Raw genomic sequence first — 20964 nt, forward strand, 5'->3', positions numbered from 1 at the left:
ATTATACAAGAATCACCAATCCTAGTTTAATAGATAAAAGAACGAAATTCAGGAAATCTTCCTGGGGGAAGATAAACTCATGGGAACAAATCCTTGAATCATAATTCTTCAGGCTGTGCCAAACACTGCTCCAGATACTTAGAAATATTTTCTCGTACTGTCAAACCATTCTGAGACAATGTTGTTTACAAGACTATATGTACTTTGGGGCTACTATATTACCTTTTTTCAAAATAAATGCTAGCACACAGTACTACATCCAAAGTACACATATTCCTGTAACCCAGCTCATGGGTTTGCACTACCTTTATGAGCATGTCCCCACATGCCCTCGTCCTCTGGAAACTATCACTTTTGATGCTAGAGTTCAAGTGTTTATCTATAACATCCTCCTTGCCTTCTTCTCTGTATCCCAGGAGGGAAATTATCCAGCATTTGTCTTTCTTCTTCTAAAGCTTTGCTGTTGTCATTGTGTTTTCTTTTGCAAGCCCCTCCTCTAGTTCCATCCATTTTGATGCAAAAGACTGATTCTGGCATATCTTAACTCATTTAATTCTTCCAATGATCCTGCAATGGACTTTGATTCCTGTTTTCAAATAAGAAAACTTGGAGATCAAGAAGAAATTAAATAACTGTCCCAAGGACATATTAAATTACTTACTTGATAAGTGATTTAAAGAAAAATTAAATAAATCACCCGAGCTAGAAAGTGACAGAACCGAATGACCATGTTCTTAGTCACTTTTAATGTGACTATAGCATCTTTTTTTAATTTTGGGGTCACAACCAGCGATTCTCAGAGGTTACTCCTGGCTCTGCACTCAGGAATTACTCCTGGCAGTGCTTGGGAGACCATCTGGGATGCCAGGTATTGAACCCGGGTCAACTGAGTGCAAGGCAAATGCCCTACCCACAGTACTCTGGCCCCGACTATAGCATCTTTAACCCTAACAGATGCACAGTATTTTACCAGAAAAAGGTGAGATGAGGCATATTTCTAGAAAAAAGAGGACAATGTTGGTGAATACTCAAATGAAAGAATAAAGTGGAATGAAGGCAAGTGGCAGCAATGTATCTTTTCAACAATCACTGTCTGTCAGAAACCGAGGAGTTGAGGACGTTAAGATTGAAGGAGTGGGTTTGTATATTATGCTAAAGAATTGGGGTTTTTATCTTACATAACCTGATCATATTTGAGTTTGAAATCTATCATATTTGAGCTTGAAACCTATCATTTGGGAATTCTCTGCATTATTTTGAGCAAGTTAAACTATACCAAACAAACACCATCCTCCCGTTGTTCATCGATTTCCTCGAGCCGTAACGTCTCCATTTTGAGACTTGTTGTTACTGTGTTTGGCATATTGAATATATGCGGGTGAGATACTCTCAGTAGCTTGCTGGGCTCTCCGAGAGGGGCAGAGGAATTGAACTCGAATCCGCCAGGCCGGCTGTGCGCAAGGCAAATGCCCTACAGCTGTGCTATCGCTATACATTTTACATTTTAAACTCTATGCGTTGTTCCTGCTGGACATTGACAGCTGTTTTGCAAGATTCAGACTGAATGGTGTGGCGGGGCACAGAGAAAACGCGGGGGTGGCTGCAGAGTCTCTGCTGGTTCCAGGCTGGGCTGAGTCTCAGCGCCTTTGGACACAGACCTAATGGCAGCAGTGTGCGAAGTGGCTCATCTACTGTGGGGTGCTGTCAGCCAACCACCGCGTGACCTGAGACTTGGCCCAGGGCTTCGACCTGGCACAGATCCTCTGAGTTAGGGTCCTGCTCTGCCAGCTGCTCAAACAACCTCCAGATGCACTCCATCTCAACCTCAAGGATATCAACCTGAGGCTGCAGATGTCCCAGGTGTTGCCTAAAGACACAGGCAGGTGCGTGTTTGTCAGTGTGGAGATCGTTACAACATGCCAGTCGACCAAAAGCTTACATTCAGTAGACTATGAACACAGCTAAAGGTGACTAGAGGTCGCCCCAAAAGCCTCCATCCCTCTCAAAGAGCCCAGCAAGCTACCAAGTGTATCCCGCCCGCAGGGCAGAACCTCGCAAGCTACCTGTGGTGTGCTCGATATGGCAAAAACAGTAACAATGATGGTCCTCATTTCCCTGACCCTGAAAGAGACTCCAATATACCATCAGGCTACACTAGCATGTGACATGGACAAATGCAGATGTTACTGGCACCCACTCGAGCAAATTGATGATAAACGAGATGATAATGATACAGTGTTTTCTCGATTTCTTGAGCGGGCACCAGTAACATCTCCATTGTGAGACTTGTTACTGTTTTTGGCATATCAATTATGTCACCGGTAGCTTGCCAGGTTCCTCTTTGCGGGCAGAATACTCTCGGTAGCTTGCCAGGCTCTCTAGAGGGGCAGAAGAATCAAACCCAGGTGAGCTGCATGCAAGGCAAATACCCTACCAGCTATGCTACAGTAATACAGTGAGTTATTTTTATGTATTTATTTTGGTTTGGGGCTGCACCCGGTGATGGTCAGGATTTACTCCTGGATCTGCACTCAGGGATTACTCCTGGTGGAGCTCCAGATGACCATTTGTGGTACTGAAGATCAAATTAAGTCAACAGCTGGCAAAACAAGCATCCTACCCACTGTCCCATCACTCCAAGGCCATATCTTTACATTTTAATTTCAATAGTGGAAAAAGTGGGTTTACTCTTTGGCACTTAGGAATTACTCCTGGCAGTGCTTCGGAGAACATGTGGAATTCCAGGGGTCAAACTGGGGTCCACTGCATGCAAGGCAAATGCCCTACCACTGTACTATTGGCCCAACCCCATAAATAACATGTATCTAATGGATCAAGCAATGAGTTAAGTATCATGCAACTTTCATGATACAAGTAAACATTCAACACATAGTTACTATGTTTCCAAGACACATTCAGTTATCCTGAAGGGGGAAAAGGTGTGCACCTAGTTCAGCTAGTACCAAAGGGATCTGACGACCTACATCATAAGCGAATAGCTTGTACTCTATGTTGAGTACAAGATGTTGAGTACTCCATGTTGGTTACTAGCTATAGTTAAGATGTTTGTGTCTATATCTAACCAATATATTCAGTCTTCAAACTAGTGGTTTTTGGTGGAAACATTAGTGGAAACGTGGGTGGAACAAAAGTCATGAGCTTGAAGTGTTCCTGAGTAGGGGAGTGTTCTTATGAAAAAGATCCCACACTACCCCTAGGCTATTTCCACCTTGGGACTAACAGAGCCCTCTCATTCAACCATCTTGACTTCAGACTTTCAGTCTCAATCATCATGATAAATAAATTTTGTTTCTTATAAGCCTACTCAGTTTATGATATTTTGTTACAGCGGCCCTAAGAGACTAAGAGAGCAAGTTAAAAATCTCATGAAGCTGAAAACTAGCCTTGAAATTCCTTCAGGAAGTTGCTGAATTATCATCTTTCAGCAAATGCCACATTCTAGCATTGAAACATATTACAGTTGCTTCTACTGATAAAGGAGATTTATCCATCTCTGTCTATTTGTCTATGTGTCATCCTTCTTTTGTTTTGTCTATCTTGCTGAATGAATAAGAGCAGAAGAGTTCACATAAGCAAAATGAACATGCAACTCAAGTCCTTTCACAAACACACCAAAGGGGAAAAATAAAGCATCATAAGGTTTGCCCAGTAGGAGGAGTTGGAAAACTATAGGCAGTTTGTTATTAACTTAGTCCAGAGAAATCTTTCACTACTTTACATTCTTAAGTGAATGATTACTGCAAGGACCTTATCTGCAATCTCTTAAATTCATGGAATTCAGCCATTGTAGCAGATATAAAATAAACAGACTCAAAAAAAAAGAAAAAAAGGAGATCGCATTCCTGAAGGGAGAAATGTTGGTAGTCTCAGAGTTAACAGCAAGATCACACTGCTTTGAAATTTGAGGATTTACACCTCTTCCACCCACAAAACTGCATCATTGTGTTGTCTCATGTTGTAAACAAGCATTCGGACACTGGTCCAAAATCACTCCCCAAATCCATCAGGAAGTATTGGCAAGTGTAATACATGAAGGCTACACAGCTAATAAATCAGGAAAGAAAAAGGAGAGCAATGAGGACACGCAGGGATTCAATAGACTAAGATTTACCCCAGAACACAAGATTTCATTGGGAAGAAAAATGAGGACTTTAAATTCAAGAACCAGGCTCACAAAATAGCTGAAAATCATCATCACACTCTTCCTTATAATGAAACAGGACTGAAGAAAAGAACAGAGACTACATAGATATAGGGAAATGTGCTCAGTAGAAGCAGGCGTGTGAAATGACAGGGGGACAGGAAATAGTCTACCTTCTCCCATCTGTCCCAACAAAATCTTTGAATCGGATAAGCTCTTTTTTTTGAAATTTTAAACTCAGTTTATTAATTTCAGTGATGAAAACTTTCAGAATATTCTCGTAAAAATTATTTTTTCTTGGAAAAAAGCCTACTCGGATTGGAGTCGAGCATCTTCCACCCAGATCCTCCAAATTCCAGTAGGTGGGGGTCACACCCACCACCTGGCCCCCCGGCGTCGTGTAATCCCATCAGCGGCCAAGACTCAGAGACTATAAAATCCAGCTCCCGGAACCGGACATCTTATCAGGACATCTTTTTATGACATCTTATTATCTCATTTCTACTTTGGACAAACTTGCAGGCTATCGAATGTAGCCTGCCCACAGGACAGAGTCTGGCAAACTCCCCATGGCGTACCAAATATGCCAAATACCAGTAACAATGATGGGTCTCATTCTCCTAAAGAGCCTTGAATATAATTTCAGGGCTAGGATGAAAGAGACGTTACTGGGGCCTGCTCGAGGCAAACGACGAATAACAGGAAAAAATGAAAGAGAAATTAATAGCCTCTAAAGATAGCCACAGAGGGGCTGGAACAATAGCACAGCGGGGAGGGCGCTTGCCTTGCATGCGACCAACCTGGGTTTGATTCTCAGCATCCCATATAGTCCCCTGAGCACCACCAGGGGTGATTCCTGAGTCCAGAGACAGGACTAACCCCTGAGCATCGCCAGGTGTGACCCAAAAAGCAAAAAATAAATAAAAAATAAAAAAAATAAAATAAAGATAGCCACAGATGCTGCTGTAGTAAAGCCTGTCTACAGAGTTTATAAGTTAAATTCCTCTCTGGGTGAGGTGGATGGTTGGCTGTATCCTCCTCCCCCTCCTCCTCCAACTCCAAGTCATCCATTTCCTGGAACAAAGACTCATCTAGGTCCTTACTGTGTCAACATCATCCAAGAACTGCATATCAGACGTGTCAAGGTTATGATCTGTTTCAAATAGCTGTTTCCTACTTAATTTGTTTTTTCCTGCTTGCTCCTCTGCTTTCATTCCTTTCTTTTTAATTTCTAAGGATCATGACAACCATCCTGTTATTCATGGATTGCCTCGAGCAGGCCCCAGTAACGTCTCCTTCATTCTAGCCCTGAGATTTTTAAGAAAGTGCTATATTCCTCCTGGGAATATATCCCAGAGAGGCAAAAAGGTATGGTCGAAGTGACATCTGCAATTGTTTGTTCATTGCAGCACTCTTTACAATAGCCAGAATCTGGAAAAAACCTGAGTGCCCGAGAACAGATGACTGGTTAAAGAAACTTTGGTACATTTACATAATGGAGTACTATGTAGCTGTTAGAAAAGATGAAGTTATGAAATTCACATACAAGTGGTATTACATGGAAAGTATCATGTTAAGCAAAATGAGCCAGAAAGAGCGGGATAGACACAGAAAGATTGTATTCATCTGGGGAACATAAAGCAACAAAAAGGGAGACTAACACCCAGGAATGGCTGAGATTAGTACCAGGAATTTTGCTCCATGACTTGAAGGCCAGCCACAAGTGCTAGGTGAAAAGGAAGCTCAGATAGAGAAGAGAGCACCAAATAAAGGGTGTTGTGAGGACCCTCCCAGGGTGGGAGAAGCATGCTAAAAGTAGTCTATAGACCAAACATGATTGCCACTCAATGCCTCTCTTGCAAAACACAGTACCCAAAAGAAGAGAGAGAGAACAAGGGGGAATGCCCTGCCACAGAGGCAGGGTGGGACAGGGGGATGGGGGGTGGGGGGGATGCTGGGACCTGTGGTGGTGGAGGATGGGCACTGGTGGAGGGATGGGTACTTGATCATTGTATAACTGAAACCCAAGCACAAAAATTTATAAGTCTATAACTGTACCTCATGGTGTTTCACTAATAAAAAAATTTTTAAAAAAGAAAGTGCTATATTCAAGGCTCTTTAGGAGAATGAGACCCATCATTGTTACTGGTATTTGGCATATTGGGTACGCCATGGGGAGTTTGCCAGACTCTGCCTTGTGGGCAGGTTACATTCGATAGCCTGCCAGTTTGTCCAAAGCAGGAGTGAGATGATAAGATGTTGCGCGGCCGCGAATGCGGTGGTGGCAGGTTCTGGAGGTCTTCGGCTGCCGGAGCCCTGGTTGGGGTGGGGAGGAAAGCTCAACCCGCTCCCCTCCAAGGGGCCCCGGCGAGGACAGCCAGGCGCGGGGGCAGGAGACTGCACTGTTCTCTTCCGGGAGCTGGGTTTTATAGTCTCTGAGTCTTGGCCGTTGATGAGCTTTCTAAGGATTCTGCATCAAATTTGGCATTCCAAATCCAGAAATTCTCAATTGTAATGAGAGCACCATGCAACAATCTTCTTTTGCTTCTTTGTCTTTTTGTTTCTTTTCTTTTTCTCTTTGAGCTTCTATTTGATCTACTATTTCGTTTATTTTTTCATTCATTCATTTAATTTATCCTGCATAGCTGTCACTAAAGTAAAGATCATTATCACACCATCGTCTTTTTCCTGCCTGCAAAGTAGTAATTTAAAATTATTTTAAAATATCTGAGACATCATTATCTCTTAGATGTTTCTAGGAGAACATTTCATAAATGAGGGCTTCATCTGGATATTTTTCACTGCATGTAAACTTGAGGGTTAGTCTGGACAGTTCTGTCTTGTCCAGCCTCAGATGCCACAGGAAATGGCGAAGCTGTGAGGGTTTCTGATGGTCTCATGATGGAGTCAGGCTAATTGGACTCCAGAGCCCCTTTCTCATTATGCTACTCATGGAGTAATCCTTCATTCTGAACCTCATAGCTGCCCATAGATGCCCAGACGCACCAGCCCACAGTCCTGGGCTTGGATCTGAGCGACCTAAGATCAGCCCTTTAAAGCATTTTTTGTTTGTTTAGGAAGCAAATTGAGCAGTGCACAGGAATGACTCCTGGCAGTTTCAGGGATGGAACTTGGGTCATCGCATGCAAGGCAAGTGCCCAACCGGGGATATTATCTCTCCACCACCCTACCCCACCCTCAATGCAGTTTTTTTTTTAATTGAATCACAGTGAGATACACAGTTACAAAGTTGTTCATGGTGGGGTTTCCGTTTTTAACCCTAGTTACACAGACAGAAACACAGGTGAATATAAGCATGTTTCAAGAGTTATTTCAAAAAAAGATTTTTAATTTTTTTTCTTAAATCAAATTTACAGGGATCACTTATCACTTGACATCTCGTTACTCATCTATTTGCTCGAGCGGGCGCCAGCAAAGTCTCCATTTGTCCCTGTCGCATGCTAGTGTAACCCAATGCCATCTGCTCCTTCTAAGAACACAAACAGTCTCAAACTGATCATTCAGGGTCTTGATGGAGAAGTTTGACCATCTCATAGGTGGGCAGCCATACGAACTTTTGACATCCCATGGAATCTAGTCGGTAATGGCTCTAGTCCAGCAGTCATCTCCAAATCTCATTACGTGTCCAGCCCATCTGATTTTCGGCGCTTTGGCAAGTGAGACAGTATCCCTGATTCTTGATTGTCACTGGAGGTCGGAACTCCGGATTCTTTTTCTCACTTGAGTGAAGCATAGTATTCCAGGTGTAGCTCTTTCGATTCCTCTTTTGGAAACCCGAATAGCATTCTCATCCTGTTTGCGTAAGGCCCAGGTCTCTGAGGCGTATGTTAATGCAGGAAAAACAGTGGAATCTAAGAGATGTGCCCAGAGCCAGAGGTTCTTCATCCTCTTAGCTATTTCTTCGATGCTCTTGAAGGCGTTCCAAGCCGCTCTCTTGCTTCTGCACAACTCAGGTGCCAGGTCATTCGTCATGTAGACTTCTCGACCTAGGTACACATGACTGTTGCATTTATGGTTGTCAAAAATTAGTTGGGGGCTGGAACAATAGCACAGTGGGTAGCGTGTTTGCCTTGCACGTGGCTGATCTGAGTTCGATTCCCAGCATCCCATATGGTCCCCTGAGCACCGCCAGGAGTAATTCCTGAGTGCATGAGCCAGGAGTAATCCCTGTGCATCGCCGGGTGTGACCCCCCCAAAAAAAATTAGTTGGGTCTCTGGTCAAAGAATCTATGGATTACAAAGTATGAAAATTTTTTTCCAGAGGATGAAACCTTTTGCTAACTTTCCTCATAGAAGGGACTCAGTATCGCCCTTGGCTGGTTCATTTGTTATGCAGAAATGAGATGGATAAACATATCTAGATCCTCCAGATAATTCTTCCACACAGAGCTAGAACATCAAATAACATCAGAGAAAATAAGACATTTTATAAAAGATGCTTGAAAAGTAAGTATTTAAGTAGAAGGACAAAAATTAAATAAATAAAATCTTTTCTATGAAAGCAGACAATATTTGGAATACTATAGAGATGGGCTGGAGCAATAGTATAGCGGTAGGGCATTTGCCTTGCACGCAGCCAACATGGCTGACTCGAGTTCGATTCCTCAGCCCCTCTCGGAGAGCCCGGCAAGCTACCGAGAGTATCTCGCCCACACGGCAGAGCCTGGCAAGCCACCTGTGATGTATTCGATATGCCAAACACAGTAACAACAAAGTCTCCAATGGAGACGTTACTGGGCCCGCTCGAGCAAATCGATGAACAACGGGAGGACCGTGACAGTGGCTATAGAGATAAAAGAGGTATTTGTCTTAGGAGATAACATTTTCTTCCCTGATGATTTAAAACATAAATATAATTTTCAGACTCAAACTTTTATTCTAAAGTCTTATTTACTAAATATAAAACATTTCCTCTTGCCAATGTAGTCTAGTAACATATGACTCCAAAATTTCTGTAGCACCCAAAAATATTTAGCTCTTTCTTACTTCTAACCTTAGTCATTATGGATCAGCGACTACTTCCGTGGCATATTTCCTGATGCCATTTCCCAGGTGAGCAAGCTTAGCCAAGGCATGTATTTCTTATGGAAAGGGGAGAAATCAAAAGAGATAGAGGGAACTCAAGATACCCCCCAAAGCTCTTGCTGGCTTATGGCCTAAGTCAAGCCAATTTATGGCCGACCCGAGTTCGATTCCTCCGCCCCTCTCGGAGAGCCCGGCAAGCTACCGAGAGTATTCGATATGCCAGACACAGTAACAACAAAGTCTCCAATGGAGACGTTACTGGGCCCGCTCGAGCAAATCGACCAAAGAAAATTAATTTTAATATCTATGAGGAAGAATGTGACCAAAAAGAACAGTGGATATTGGTGGATACTCTGTATGGAAGGAAGAAAGGAATTATCAGGAGTAATAAATAATCCATTGCTATAGACTTATAAAACAGTCACAGATGCTAGCTTCCATCCCATACACAAAGCTCAACCACATTCTATCCATTATGAAATATTTTTAAAGTCCCACCTCATCACTAATGGGGCAAATTCTTGCATCTCTTGATCTATAATATGCATGTGTGTGGTTCTACATGATTTACAATTCTATGAAGTAAAAAAAAAAGTACTTCAAGCTACTCACCTATATCTAATGGTGATTTGCCAGAAAGTGAAAGCAAAAATCACTCAGGAACAGAAAGAGGGAGAACTTGAAGTAAATGACATTGCTGATCTTAAGCAATTCTGAAGTTTGGGCAATCCCTCTTATTTCATTATCCTTCTGGTGAAATCTGAAAAGAACATAACCTCAACACTCTTAGCCCTGTAGGGAAGCATGCACTAAAGGTCATTGCATGTTTTGAACAATAATAATCTGTTCAAAGTCTATATCCAGGCTGTCACTGCCCTTGACAATCACTTTTCTGGAAATTTTTGCAATTTTTTTGTGTGCTTACCTCTTTGTTTGCTTTACTCCAGTCATCTTAATGTACCAACGGGTACATTTTCAATTCTGTTCCAGACGTACCTTCCTTTCTCTAGAGAACGCTAATCAAATGTCCATGGAACCACATGATTAGTCCCTTTTACCTGGAAGCAGTCTGTGCCTGGAAAAGACTCACCCTTCTAATTTATTCAGAGGTTTTAATCAAAATATAATGGTAAGATTCAAGAATTCAGCATCGTTTTGCTAACTGTGAAAGTTGCTTAATTTTGTTGGTAGGCATCATTCTAAAGCAAGTTCATCACATTAACATGGCACATGGGAGTTTTCTAACTTGACATATTTACTGTAGCTTAGTGAAACACAGCAGCACTTAGAAGATTCTGCAAAGAAAAATGCAATGATGATATATATGTATGTAGAGAGGGTGGATAGAGAGATAGATAATTAAAATGTTGGATGCTCCAACCCTCAATGGAATTTTCCCCAAAGCAGAAGCTCTGGAACTGGGTGATTTCTCTAATAAATTACCAATCCATTACTCAGCATAAAAATATAGATTGATATAACAGTGTATTTTGCAAGTTATCTCTTTAAACAAGAATATCCATGATTTAGAGCCTGCTCTTTTCTGAAAAATGAAAAAAATTAAAGCAATATTTAGGGAAAATAGATGAAATTCAGGAGCCAGTCAACCGAGTGGTTGGTGCTTTTTATTCAAGTTTTTAATTTTGGTTTTATGTCTGTTTTAACAACCTAGAAGTTGTAGGTTTTTTATCCAACATTGTTGTTAATTGTTGGTTTTTATTTTTATTTTTCTTATGGCTTTTAATATCAGAGAAGTATCTGTGAACAAATCTACAGAAATTAACATGCAATTTTCTCATATTTAAGAACTCCCTGAAGTTTATTCACAAATATTTTTCTCCCAGGTATGATAAGTCCCAAAGTAAGTACTATTGAATTGAAATCTCTATAAATGCAAAATAATTTCTGGCAAAACACTTTTTTCTAACTTCTATTAACCTTATAAGATCTCTTATCTTCCCTATATGTTGCATCTTTCAGATGGAATGCGCCAATCATTTAATTCTGCATGCTTCCAAATGCTACTGTTGCCAAATTCTAATTAGCATAACTTTCCTCTTAGCCTCCAATGACTCAAATGATATGCAGGCTAGGAGAAAGCCACGCAGCCCCAGAAACTTTACACACCTCCCACAGACATGAACATTTCATCAAACAAAAATTAACTTCAGTTCATACAAATGGTGCATTCTAGATCAGTTTCCCCCAGAATGTTCAGACAAATCTTGAAGAGGTTCAGAGTAGGCTTTTTCTACTCAATGTCACCTTGGTATAAGAAATGATATTCAATTAAGATCTTGTGGGGCTGGAGCGATAGCGCAGTGGGTAGGGCCTTGCACGTGGCCAACCCAGGTTCAATTCCCAGCATCCCTTATGGTCTCCTGAGCATCGCCAGAAGTATTTCCTGAGTGCAGAACCAGGAGTATCTCTTTGTGTCACTGGGTGTGACACACACACACACACACACACACACACACACACACACACAAAATAAGATCCTGTGAGTTTTGGGGGGTGGGGACTGCCACGACTTAAAGAATTCATATTACCCAGAATTAGGCACATCGTCAGTGTCAACCAGTTTGAAGAAACACTTCTTAAAATGGAATACGTATATACAGGGAAGATTTTGCCATATAAAAGCATCCCTTCACATCATACATAACATGCTCCTCTCTCATTGGTGTCCCAAGACCCCTACTATACAGTATCATCATCCCTCCCCTGTTCGTCCCACTTTCTTTATACTTTTTAGTCTTCTCTATTCCTGCAGTCATCTACAGTCGCCATGTGTATGCATTTTTCTACTCTCACATATTAACTTGCTTGTTCATCCAACCTCATAAAAATCCAGATGTAAAGGATGGAATGTCCCCATCACTTATCACTTAATCACTTAATCCCCGTTATTCATCGATTTATTCGAGCGGGTGCTAGTAACGTCTCCATTCATCCCGGTTGCGTGCTAGTGTAGCCCAATGGTATCTGTTCGTTTTAGGAACATGTAGAGCCTCAAACCGATCATTTAGGGTCTTGACGAAGAAGTCTGACCATCTTATAGGTGGGCGTCCACGTGATCTTTTGATGTCTCGTGGAATCCAATCAGTAATGGCTCTAGTCCAGCGGTTGTCTGTAAACCTCATTACATGTCCAGCCCATCTGATTTTTGATGTCTTGGCAAATGAGACAGCGTCCCTGATTCTTGAGCGTTGATGAAGATCAGAACTCCGGATTCTATCTCTCATTTGAGTGAATCGTGATATTCCAAGCATAGTTCTTTCGATTCCTCTTTGAGAGACCCGAATAGTGTTCTCATCCTGTTGTCGTAGGGTCCAGGTCTCTGAGGCATATGTTAATGCAGGAAGAATAGTGGAATCAAAGAGATGTGCTCGTAGCTGGAGGTTCTTTGTCCTTTTAGTTATTTCTTCAATGCTCTTGAAGGCATTCCAAGCCGCTCTCTTCCTCCTGCGTAACTCAGGTGCCAGGTCATTCATCATGTTGATTTCTCGACCTAAGTATATATAACTGTTGCATTCGGAGATGGTGGTTCCGTTGAGAGCGAATGGAGCGTCAGGAACAAGGCTGTTTCTCATAAACATTGTCTTCGTAAGATTCAGCTGTAGTCCGACCTTTTCACACTCACGGTCAAAGTCCGCAAGCATTTGTGCCGCTTGGCTGATGTTTGGTGTTATTAGAATGATGTCATCAGCAAAGCGGAGGTGGTGTAGTTGCCAACCATCTATCTTCACTCCCATGTTTTCCCATTCTAGTCGTCGCATGATGTTCTCGAGGGTGGCACTGAAGAGTTTTGGTGAAATGGTATCACCCTGCCGAACCCCTCTCTTGATATGGATGATTACTTCTTTGTAGAATGGTGAGATCTTGGTAGTGAATCCGTAATAGAGCTCACGAAGGATCCTGATGTATTGAGTTTGTACGCCCTGATTGGCTAGGGCTTCCATGACCGCTTCCGTCTCAACAGAATCAAAGGCCTTCTTTAAATCAATGAACGTTAGACAGAGCGGCATCTTGAACTCCCGAGATACCTCAATGAGCTTGGTTATTGTGTGGATATGGTCAATGGTACTGAATCCTTTTCGGAATCCAGCTTGTTCACATGGTTGTCCTTCATCTAGTGTTCTGCTAATCCTATTCAGGATGACTCGAGTGAATAGTTTGTAGATGACAGACAATAGGCAGATTGGGCGATAGTTGCCAATGTCGTGGATGTCTCCTTTCTTGTATAGTAGTACAGTCTTGCTGGTTTTCCATTGGGATGGAACCTTGCATTCAGACAGGTAGCGTGTGAAGAGTCAAGCTAATGTATTGATGAGTACTGATGGTAAGTTCTTCAGGTGTTCAGGTCTGATCTTTTCTGGGCCAGGTGCTTTTTGTTTCTTTACCGACGAGATGGCATGTTGGATTTTGGAAGGGAGTACATTGGGAACGACATATCCATCATGTGGTATGTGGTATGTGGGCAAGTGGATGTGGCTATTAAAGAGATCTGAGTAGAAGTCATGAATAATCTTCTCCATTGCCCTTCTGGAAGATGTGATAGATCCATCATGATGTCGGAGGGCAGTCATCTTGGTTTTGTAGTTGGTGAAGGACAGGCGGGCATTACGAATGTTTTTCCCAGCTTCTGCTACATCTACCAGTACTGCTGCTCTCCTGTTTTTGAGGTCATCCTTGATGGCTTTTCTGCACTGTTTTGCCAGTTCGGACGTTTGCTTGTGGTTGCCTGAGGCACGTGCCACACCACGTTGGCGAATAAGTTCAAGAGTGTTCGAAGAAAGACGGTTTTTTGTGGTTATCTCTCTCTTGGCATTCCTTGCACAATCATGGAGGTGCTGAATCATTCGATCGTTGGGATGTCCCCATGCACTTCAATAATATTATAAATCTAGGACTTGTACTGGGTAACTTTTATTCCTTTAACTTTTCTATACCAATATTAGCAATTTTAAAAAATTATACCTTAAATTAATATATAAGCTCCATCCCTCTCGGAGAGCCCGGGAAGCTACTGAGAGTATCCTGCCTGCGTGGCAGAGTCTGGCAAACTTCCTGTGGCGTATTTGATATGCCCAAAGCAGTAACTACAATGGGTTTCATTCCCCTGACCCTGAAAGAGCCTCCAATATGGCAGTGCTGGGAAGGACAAATAAGGAGAGGCGGCTAAAATCTCAGGGCTGGGATGAATGGAGATGTTACTGGAGCCCACTCAAGCATATCGATGAACAACGGGATGCAGTGATACAGTGACACCTTAAATTATAAATCAAATCATCCTGCTTATCCCCATCTCTCATTTCTCTACCTTGGGGCCTACAGTCATTATCTCTTCCTGAGAGAATTATTTGCTCCCAATGATTTCTTTTATACTCTAGTGTCATTCCCTGTGGTTCATATTTCACACAGTCACAGGAAGTATATTTATAAGATATGGGGTCATATCATTCCAATGCATGTATACAAATTCATTTAAATACTTAATCATCAAACTTTGGAAGCAACACAAAGTATGGCATGACAAGCAAGAGGTAAGTGTCTTAGTGCCTGTCCATCCTCTACTCATGTCATCATCTGTCTCTGTTTTTCAGAACATGTGACTTGCTTTCCTATATTTCTTCTTCATGTTCTTTCTAATTCAAGGGCATTTGCATGAGATTTCCTCAAAACTGATAGTGTCCTTGTCTCTACTACATAATGGATAAAGCTAGCCTTCAGGCCTTCAGTGGTATCTAAAAGTTAAATGGTATTTCCTAATGTCAGTCTTTGCTTCTTTAATAAAAATGAGGAAACCTGGAAATTATTGCTCTGAATTAGTTCTCAGAAGAATAGAATAGCCCCATCTTCATTGAAGCACATTCTTCACAATATGCTTCTATGGAGTTTAGTTTATTTGCTTAATTTTTGACTGTATTTTGATAGGTAGCTTGGAAACTAGATGAAAACAAAAATAAATCTTAGTTTTTAAATATGAAGTACTATTGCATCCCTATCCCCCTATCTGGCAAGCTCTACTGTGAATTCATGTTCAAATGCATAGTAACATGCTAAATAATGACTAAGAATATGTACACAGAATTATTTACAAATCATTAATACTTATAGAGTATCTACCACGTATCAGGTGCTAGTACTCCAGTAATATCAAGAGAGATCCATTACAGGCCCTCATGGAAGTTTGCAATCTACACCCCCAAAGTCACATTTCTTTGTGGCATTTTCCGAGACTTCTTGAAATGGAAGGATGGAATTTATGGACCTAACTGACCTTTGAAGATAGCAATTAATGTCATAAATATCAGGTTAATGTAGAAATTCTGCCTTCAATTCAAGCTAACTTCTCATTCACTCAATTTGCCTATATCAGCAAATCAAAAAGGAAGAACTCATTGACTTTGATATCAAATTTCTTTTGTTTATTTGTGTTGGAAACATAATGCTATTTAACCTCTGTTTTTGTGGTTAATGGATAAACGTGTTCTGATAAATGCAATATAAAAGTTAATAGCGCACCAAAATTTGTCCATAATTAGCTAACATGGGGAACCGTGGAATAATGGGTTCACTTACTAAGTCTTAAATAAAATACTCAGGGAAAATCTGAATATAATTTTTACCACAAATTATAGAAATTTAGATGCTCAATTCTAGTATTTCTAATAGGAGTTACATCACAGCTACCCACAAGCTAGACTAAAAATATACCAAGATCTATATTGAATTTTCTCCTTCCTTCAATATTTTACCTAATTCTTTCAGGTAAAATTTGGGTTAATATAAAAATTCAAATAATTTTTGCTTGTTTTAAATTAAAAAATTTAAGAGTGCACACAATCACCCATTCCATGATGGTAGACATAAGTGTGTTAAAAGCATGTAAACATGCCTGAATTATTAAAAAAAAAAAAAAAAGTTCGTCAATTGCCTTGAGCAGGCACCAGTAACATCTCCTTAGTCTTAGCCCTGATATTTTAAAAGGTGTCATATTCAAGGCTCTTTCAGGGTTAGGAGAATGAGACGCATCAATGTTACTGGTATTTGGCATATTGAGTACGCCACGGGGTGTTTGCCAGACTCTGCCTTGTGGGCAGGTTACATTCAGTAGCCTGCCAGGTTGTCCAAAGTAAAAATGAGATAATAAGATGTCGCTTGGCAGCGAATGAGGCCACACGCTTCCGGGAGCTGGGTTTCATAGTCTCTGGGTCTTGGCCGTTGATGGGATTACACTGCGTCAGGGGGCCAGTTGGTGGGTGTGACCCCTGCCTACTGGAAGGTGGAGGATCTGGGTGGATAGAAAGTATAGTTTCTAAATTAGTCTCTGTCAGACAGCTTTTAATGCTTTGCATTTGCAATATGATGTTGAACTTTGATTTGGATTTCCCTAGTGATTAACATATCTCCATATAAAGTACTAATAAAACCTAGTAATTGACTACTAAAAGCTTTCACACTTCTACTAGAACACAGCATGTCAATACGGAATCAATTTGCAATAAGTTTACTAATCTGAGAGCACATTCTCAGTGATACCTTAAGTATTTATTGAAAATTGTTTGGAATATATAGAATAATTAAAATTAATAAAATGAACTAGAAACTTTAATAACAAAGTTAATTAGAAACACATTATTTTTCTAGTATAACATAGCAAAACATAATTTTTGCATAAAGGAATAATACGTGAAAAAAATTCACTCAAATATATTGTTCACTAACTCATTTTTTTTCTTTTTGGGTCACACCCGATGATACTCAGGAGTTACTCCTGGCTCTGACTCAAAATACTTCTGGCAGTTCTCAGGGAACGATAGGGGATGCTGGGGATCAAACTCAGTTCAGCAACATGCAAGTAACACCCTTCCTGCTCTACTATAGCTCCAGCCCCCACTTACTCATTCTTAAGCATAAACTGACTCATCAAAAATACATTCAACTCATAGAGTGCAAATCATCTACACAACATAAAAAACTAAAGAAGATATATTAGCAAAATCAAAAAAAGTACTTCTCACACTAGTTCAAAAAGGTATCTTAGTCCTGTGTTTAGGTCAGGATTATTCAAAACAATCAAAACATGAAATAAGCATAAATGCTTATTGACTAATGACTGAATAAATAATACTAATTTTATACTCTATTAAATGCTACTTTGCTATTAAAGAAGTCAAAGTGTGTCCTTTGTAACAAAATGAATGGATCTTGGTGACTCATGCACCATGCCATAAGTGTAGAAGTAAAAGACAATCACCAGATAAATTTATTTATACAAAGAATATGAACGATTTAGGAAAAAACTAGCAAGAAACAAAATTTTCTTCTACACATGCTAAAAAATATAGTTACCAGGGGCCAGAGAGATAGTAGAGTGGGCAGGGCTCTTGACTTTCACTTAGATTCCAGCATCCCATATGATCCCCTGAGCTCACCAGGAATGATTTCTGAGCACAGAGTCAGGAGTATCCCCTGAGGACTTTTGGGTGTAGCCCAAAACACAACATAAAGGAATACAATTACTGGGACCCAGAGAGTACAGGGCTTACGGCACTTGCCTAGCATGTGGCCACCCTAGTTTGGTCCCTGGCACCACGTAGGAACTGCTGAGCACTACCAGAAGTGACTCCTGAGCACAAAGCCAGAAGTAATACCTGAGCACATTCAGGTATGCCCCCAGATCCCACAAAGTAAAAGACAGAAAAGAAAAAAGTACTTGCTGGAGGGAAAATATTTTGTGGTGGAATCTTGTAGGAGTGGTGAGAATGATGCAAAAATACATTGACTCTAAACTCCTGAAATTCCCTAATACTGTAAGCTAGTGAATCAATAAAAAATTTAAAGCCGGCAGCACATGCTGGGGGAAAAGTCAGCTTAGCTAGAGAAGGGAACACCAAGTAAAGGATATTTGGAGGACTCGCCCAGGGTGCAAGATACGTGTTAAAAGTAGTCTGTAGAACAAACATGATGGCCACTCGATACCTCTATTGCAAACCACAATACCCTAAAGGAAAGAGAGAGCAAAAGGGAATGCCCTGCCACAGAGGTGGGGTGGGATGGGGGGGATGAGTAGGGGGTGGGATATGGATATAAGGTCGTTCCCTCAGAGAAAGTTTTTTCCAAGACAAACTCTCATTCAGCATGAAGACCCACTTAAGGGTGAAATATCATCTATGGGTGCATTTCTCCTTTCCTTAGTCCAACAACTATTTAAACATTCATCTAATTCTACTTCTTAATAATGTTAGTCATTTTGTATGGACACAGTAAGAGATACATTAAGCTTATAGGATGACTCTCCTGGGGACATTTCACTATAGATCTCAGACTATAGCGCTCAGGCCAAATTAGTCTTTCCTAACCCTAGCAGGGTCCTAATCTAGTTGTTACTTCTTGGATCATGACAGAATTTGTCCATGGTAAATTCAGTATTATAGTTAAGCATTATGACTTTTGGCCTGGCCCATTTAGATGACAGGGTAGCTCACAGCTTTACCTGGGTCCATCCAGTCCCTCATCAGGACTCTGTATTTGGGGTGGTAAGAACTAAGGGCAACTGAGGCTTAAGATGAAAAAGCAGATGCCCAAGAGTGAATTATTATTCGGAGTCAATTAACTCCCAAATTACAAAAGCATAGCATTAACTGTCTTCCTGTGTCTATACAAGAAGGACATTGCTCTAAAGTAACTATGCAAAGGACATAAGGAGAAGAGATAGGCAAAATTTAACTTCCAAATATGAATCCAGAGTCCTTCGAAGGATCTGACGTTACAAGTCAACAGAGTCTGATTGGGGATAGAGGTGATAGACGGGTTGGGGAACAAAAGCACAGAGAAGGGGTTACAGATAAACATAGAGGAATGGAAGTGCCTCAGGAGCACTGTGATTGGTGTAACCAAATAAACCTAAGCTCTCTGTCGGAAGGGAGAAAGGACATAACAATGTTATCCTACAGTTTTGGTCATATGTCTATGTTATATGCCAAATATCATGTAAAGTAAAGTAAAGTAAAGGCCCTCCCATTGATCATAGATTTGCTCGAGCAGGCCCAGTAACGTCTCCATTGGAGACTTTGTTGTTACTGTGTCTGGCATATCAAATACGTCACGGGGAGCTTCCCAGGCTCTGCCGTGTGGGCGAGATACTCTCGGTAGCTTGCCGGGCTCTCCGAGAGGGGCGGAGGAATCAAACTCGGGTAGGCCATGTTGGCTGCGTGCAAGGCAAACACCCTACTGCTGTACTAATCGGGCAGCAAATATCATGTGTCTTTTTATATATATTTTTAAAATTTCTTACTGAATCACCATGAGAGACACAGTTACAAAATTGTTCATGATTGGGTTTTAGTCATACAATGTTTTGTCACCCATCCGTTCACTGTGTACATTTCCCACCACCAGTGTCCCCTGTTTCCCTCTCTATGTCCCCAGTTTCACATACATATATATATGTTTATATATTTGCATATGCATTTCCCTATGTCACCTATATCAACAAGTGTGTAGATATCTTCAAAACTTTATATGTCAAATTCAGTTTTTGCTTTTCTTTTTTTTTTTTTTTTTGTATTTTGGAGATGAGGCACACCTGACTGTGCTGAGGCCTTATTCCTGGCTTTTTGCTCAAGTTTCACTCCTTGTGGGACTCAGGGGACCATTTGAGTTGTTGGGGATCAAAACCAGGTCAACCCGATGCAAGACAAACATCCTAACCTCAGTATTATACCTGTGGCCTAGATTCTGAAGCAGTTGGTTTTATCAGAGATTGAGGAATCTAACATACTAGAAGAAGCAGAAGATTCCACACATTAATTGGCAATACAAAGCAGGATACTTTGACTATATTGAGGAAAGTTCCTTCGATGCCTATTTTTCTGAGAGTTTTCATCATAAACGGGTACTGGATCTTGTCAAGTGCTTTCTCTGTGTCTATTGATAGGATCATATGGTTTTTTTCTTTTGTTGATATGATGGGTTATGTTGATCGATTTCCAAATGATAAACCATCCTTGCATCCCTGGGATGGCAAAAAAGCACAATAGAAATGACATCTGTACTTATATGTTCATTGCAGTGCTGTTCACAATAGCCAAATTCTGGAAAGAAACCAAGTGCCCTAGAACCGATGACTGGTTAAAGAAATTTGCTACTGTAGGGTAACATTGCTTTGCCCTTCCTCCACAAGAAGCTTAGGTTTATCTCATTACACCCATCACAGTGCTCCGGAGGCACTTCCATTATGTTTATCTGTAAACAGTCTTCCCTATGCTCTCCTTCCCACCCACTTAATCAGCTTTCCCCTTAATCAGACTCTGTTAATTTGTAAGATCAGTTACCCAGAAATCTATGATTTTATATGTATGTACATCTGTGATTTTATATGTATCTCATTCCTACTTTGGACAAACTGGCAGGCTACCGAATGTAGCCTGCCCACAGGGCAGAGTCTGACAAACTCCCTGTGAGGTACCCAATATGCCAAATACCAGTAACAATGATGGGGCTCATTCTCCTAAAGAGCCTTGAATATAATCTCAGGGCTAGGATGAAGGAGACATTACTGGGGCCTGCTCGAGGCAATCGAAGAATAACAGGATGGTCGTGATTCGTGATATGTATGAGTGAAATATTGCCTTTCTCCTCTCCTTATGCCTTATGAACAGTTTACCTTAAGGTAATATCCTTTTTGTATAGATACAGGAAGACCGTTAACATTATGCTTTGTAACTTAGGATTTGATTGGCTTTGAA

The 20964-nt window shown here is 40.9% G+C and overlaps 1 pseudogene; it reads right to left on the bottom strand.

Annotated features, from left to right (window-relative positions):
* Nucleotides 1–4178: 4178 nt before the first annotated feature.
* LOC130033984 (RWD domain-containing protein 1-like) lies at nt 4179–7062 on the bottom strand (annotated as a pseudogene).
* Nucleotides 7063–20964: the final 13902 nt, after the last annotated feature.

This window comes from Sorex fumeus, unplaced genomic scaffold, assembly GCF_029834395.1.
Source record: "Sorex fumeus unplaced genomic scaffold, SorFum_2.1 ptg000055l, whole genome shotgun sequence".
NCBI lineage: Eukaryota > Metazoa > Chordata > Mammalia > Eulipotyphla > Soricidae > Sorex > Sorex fumeus.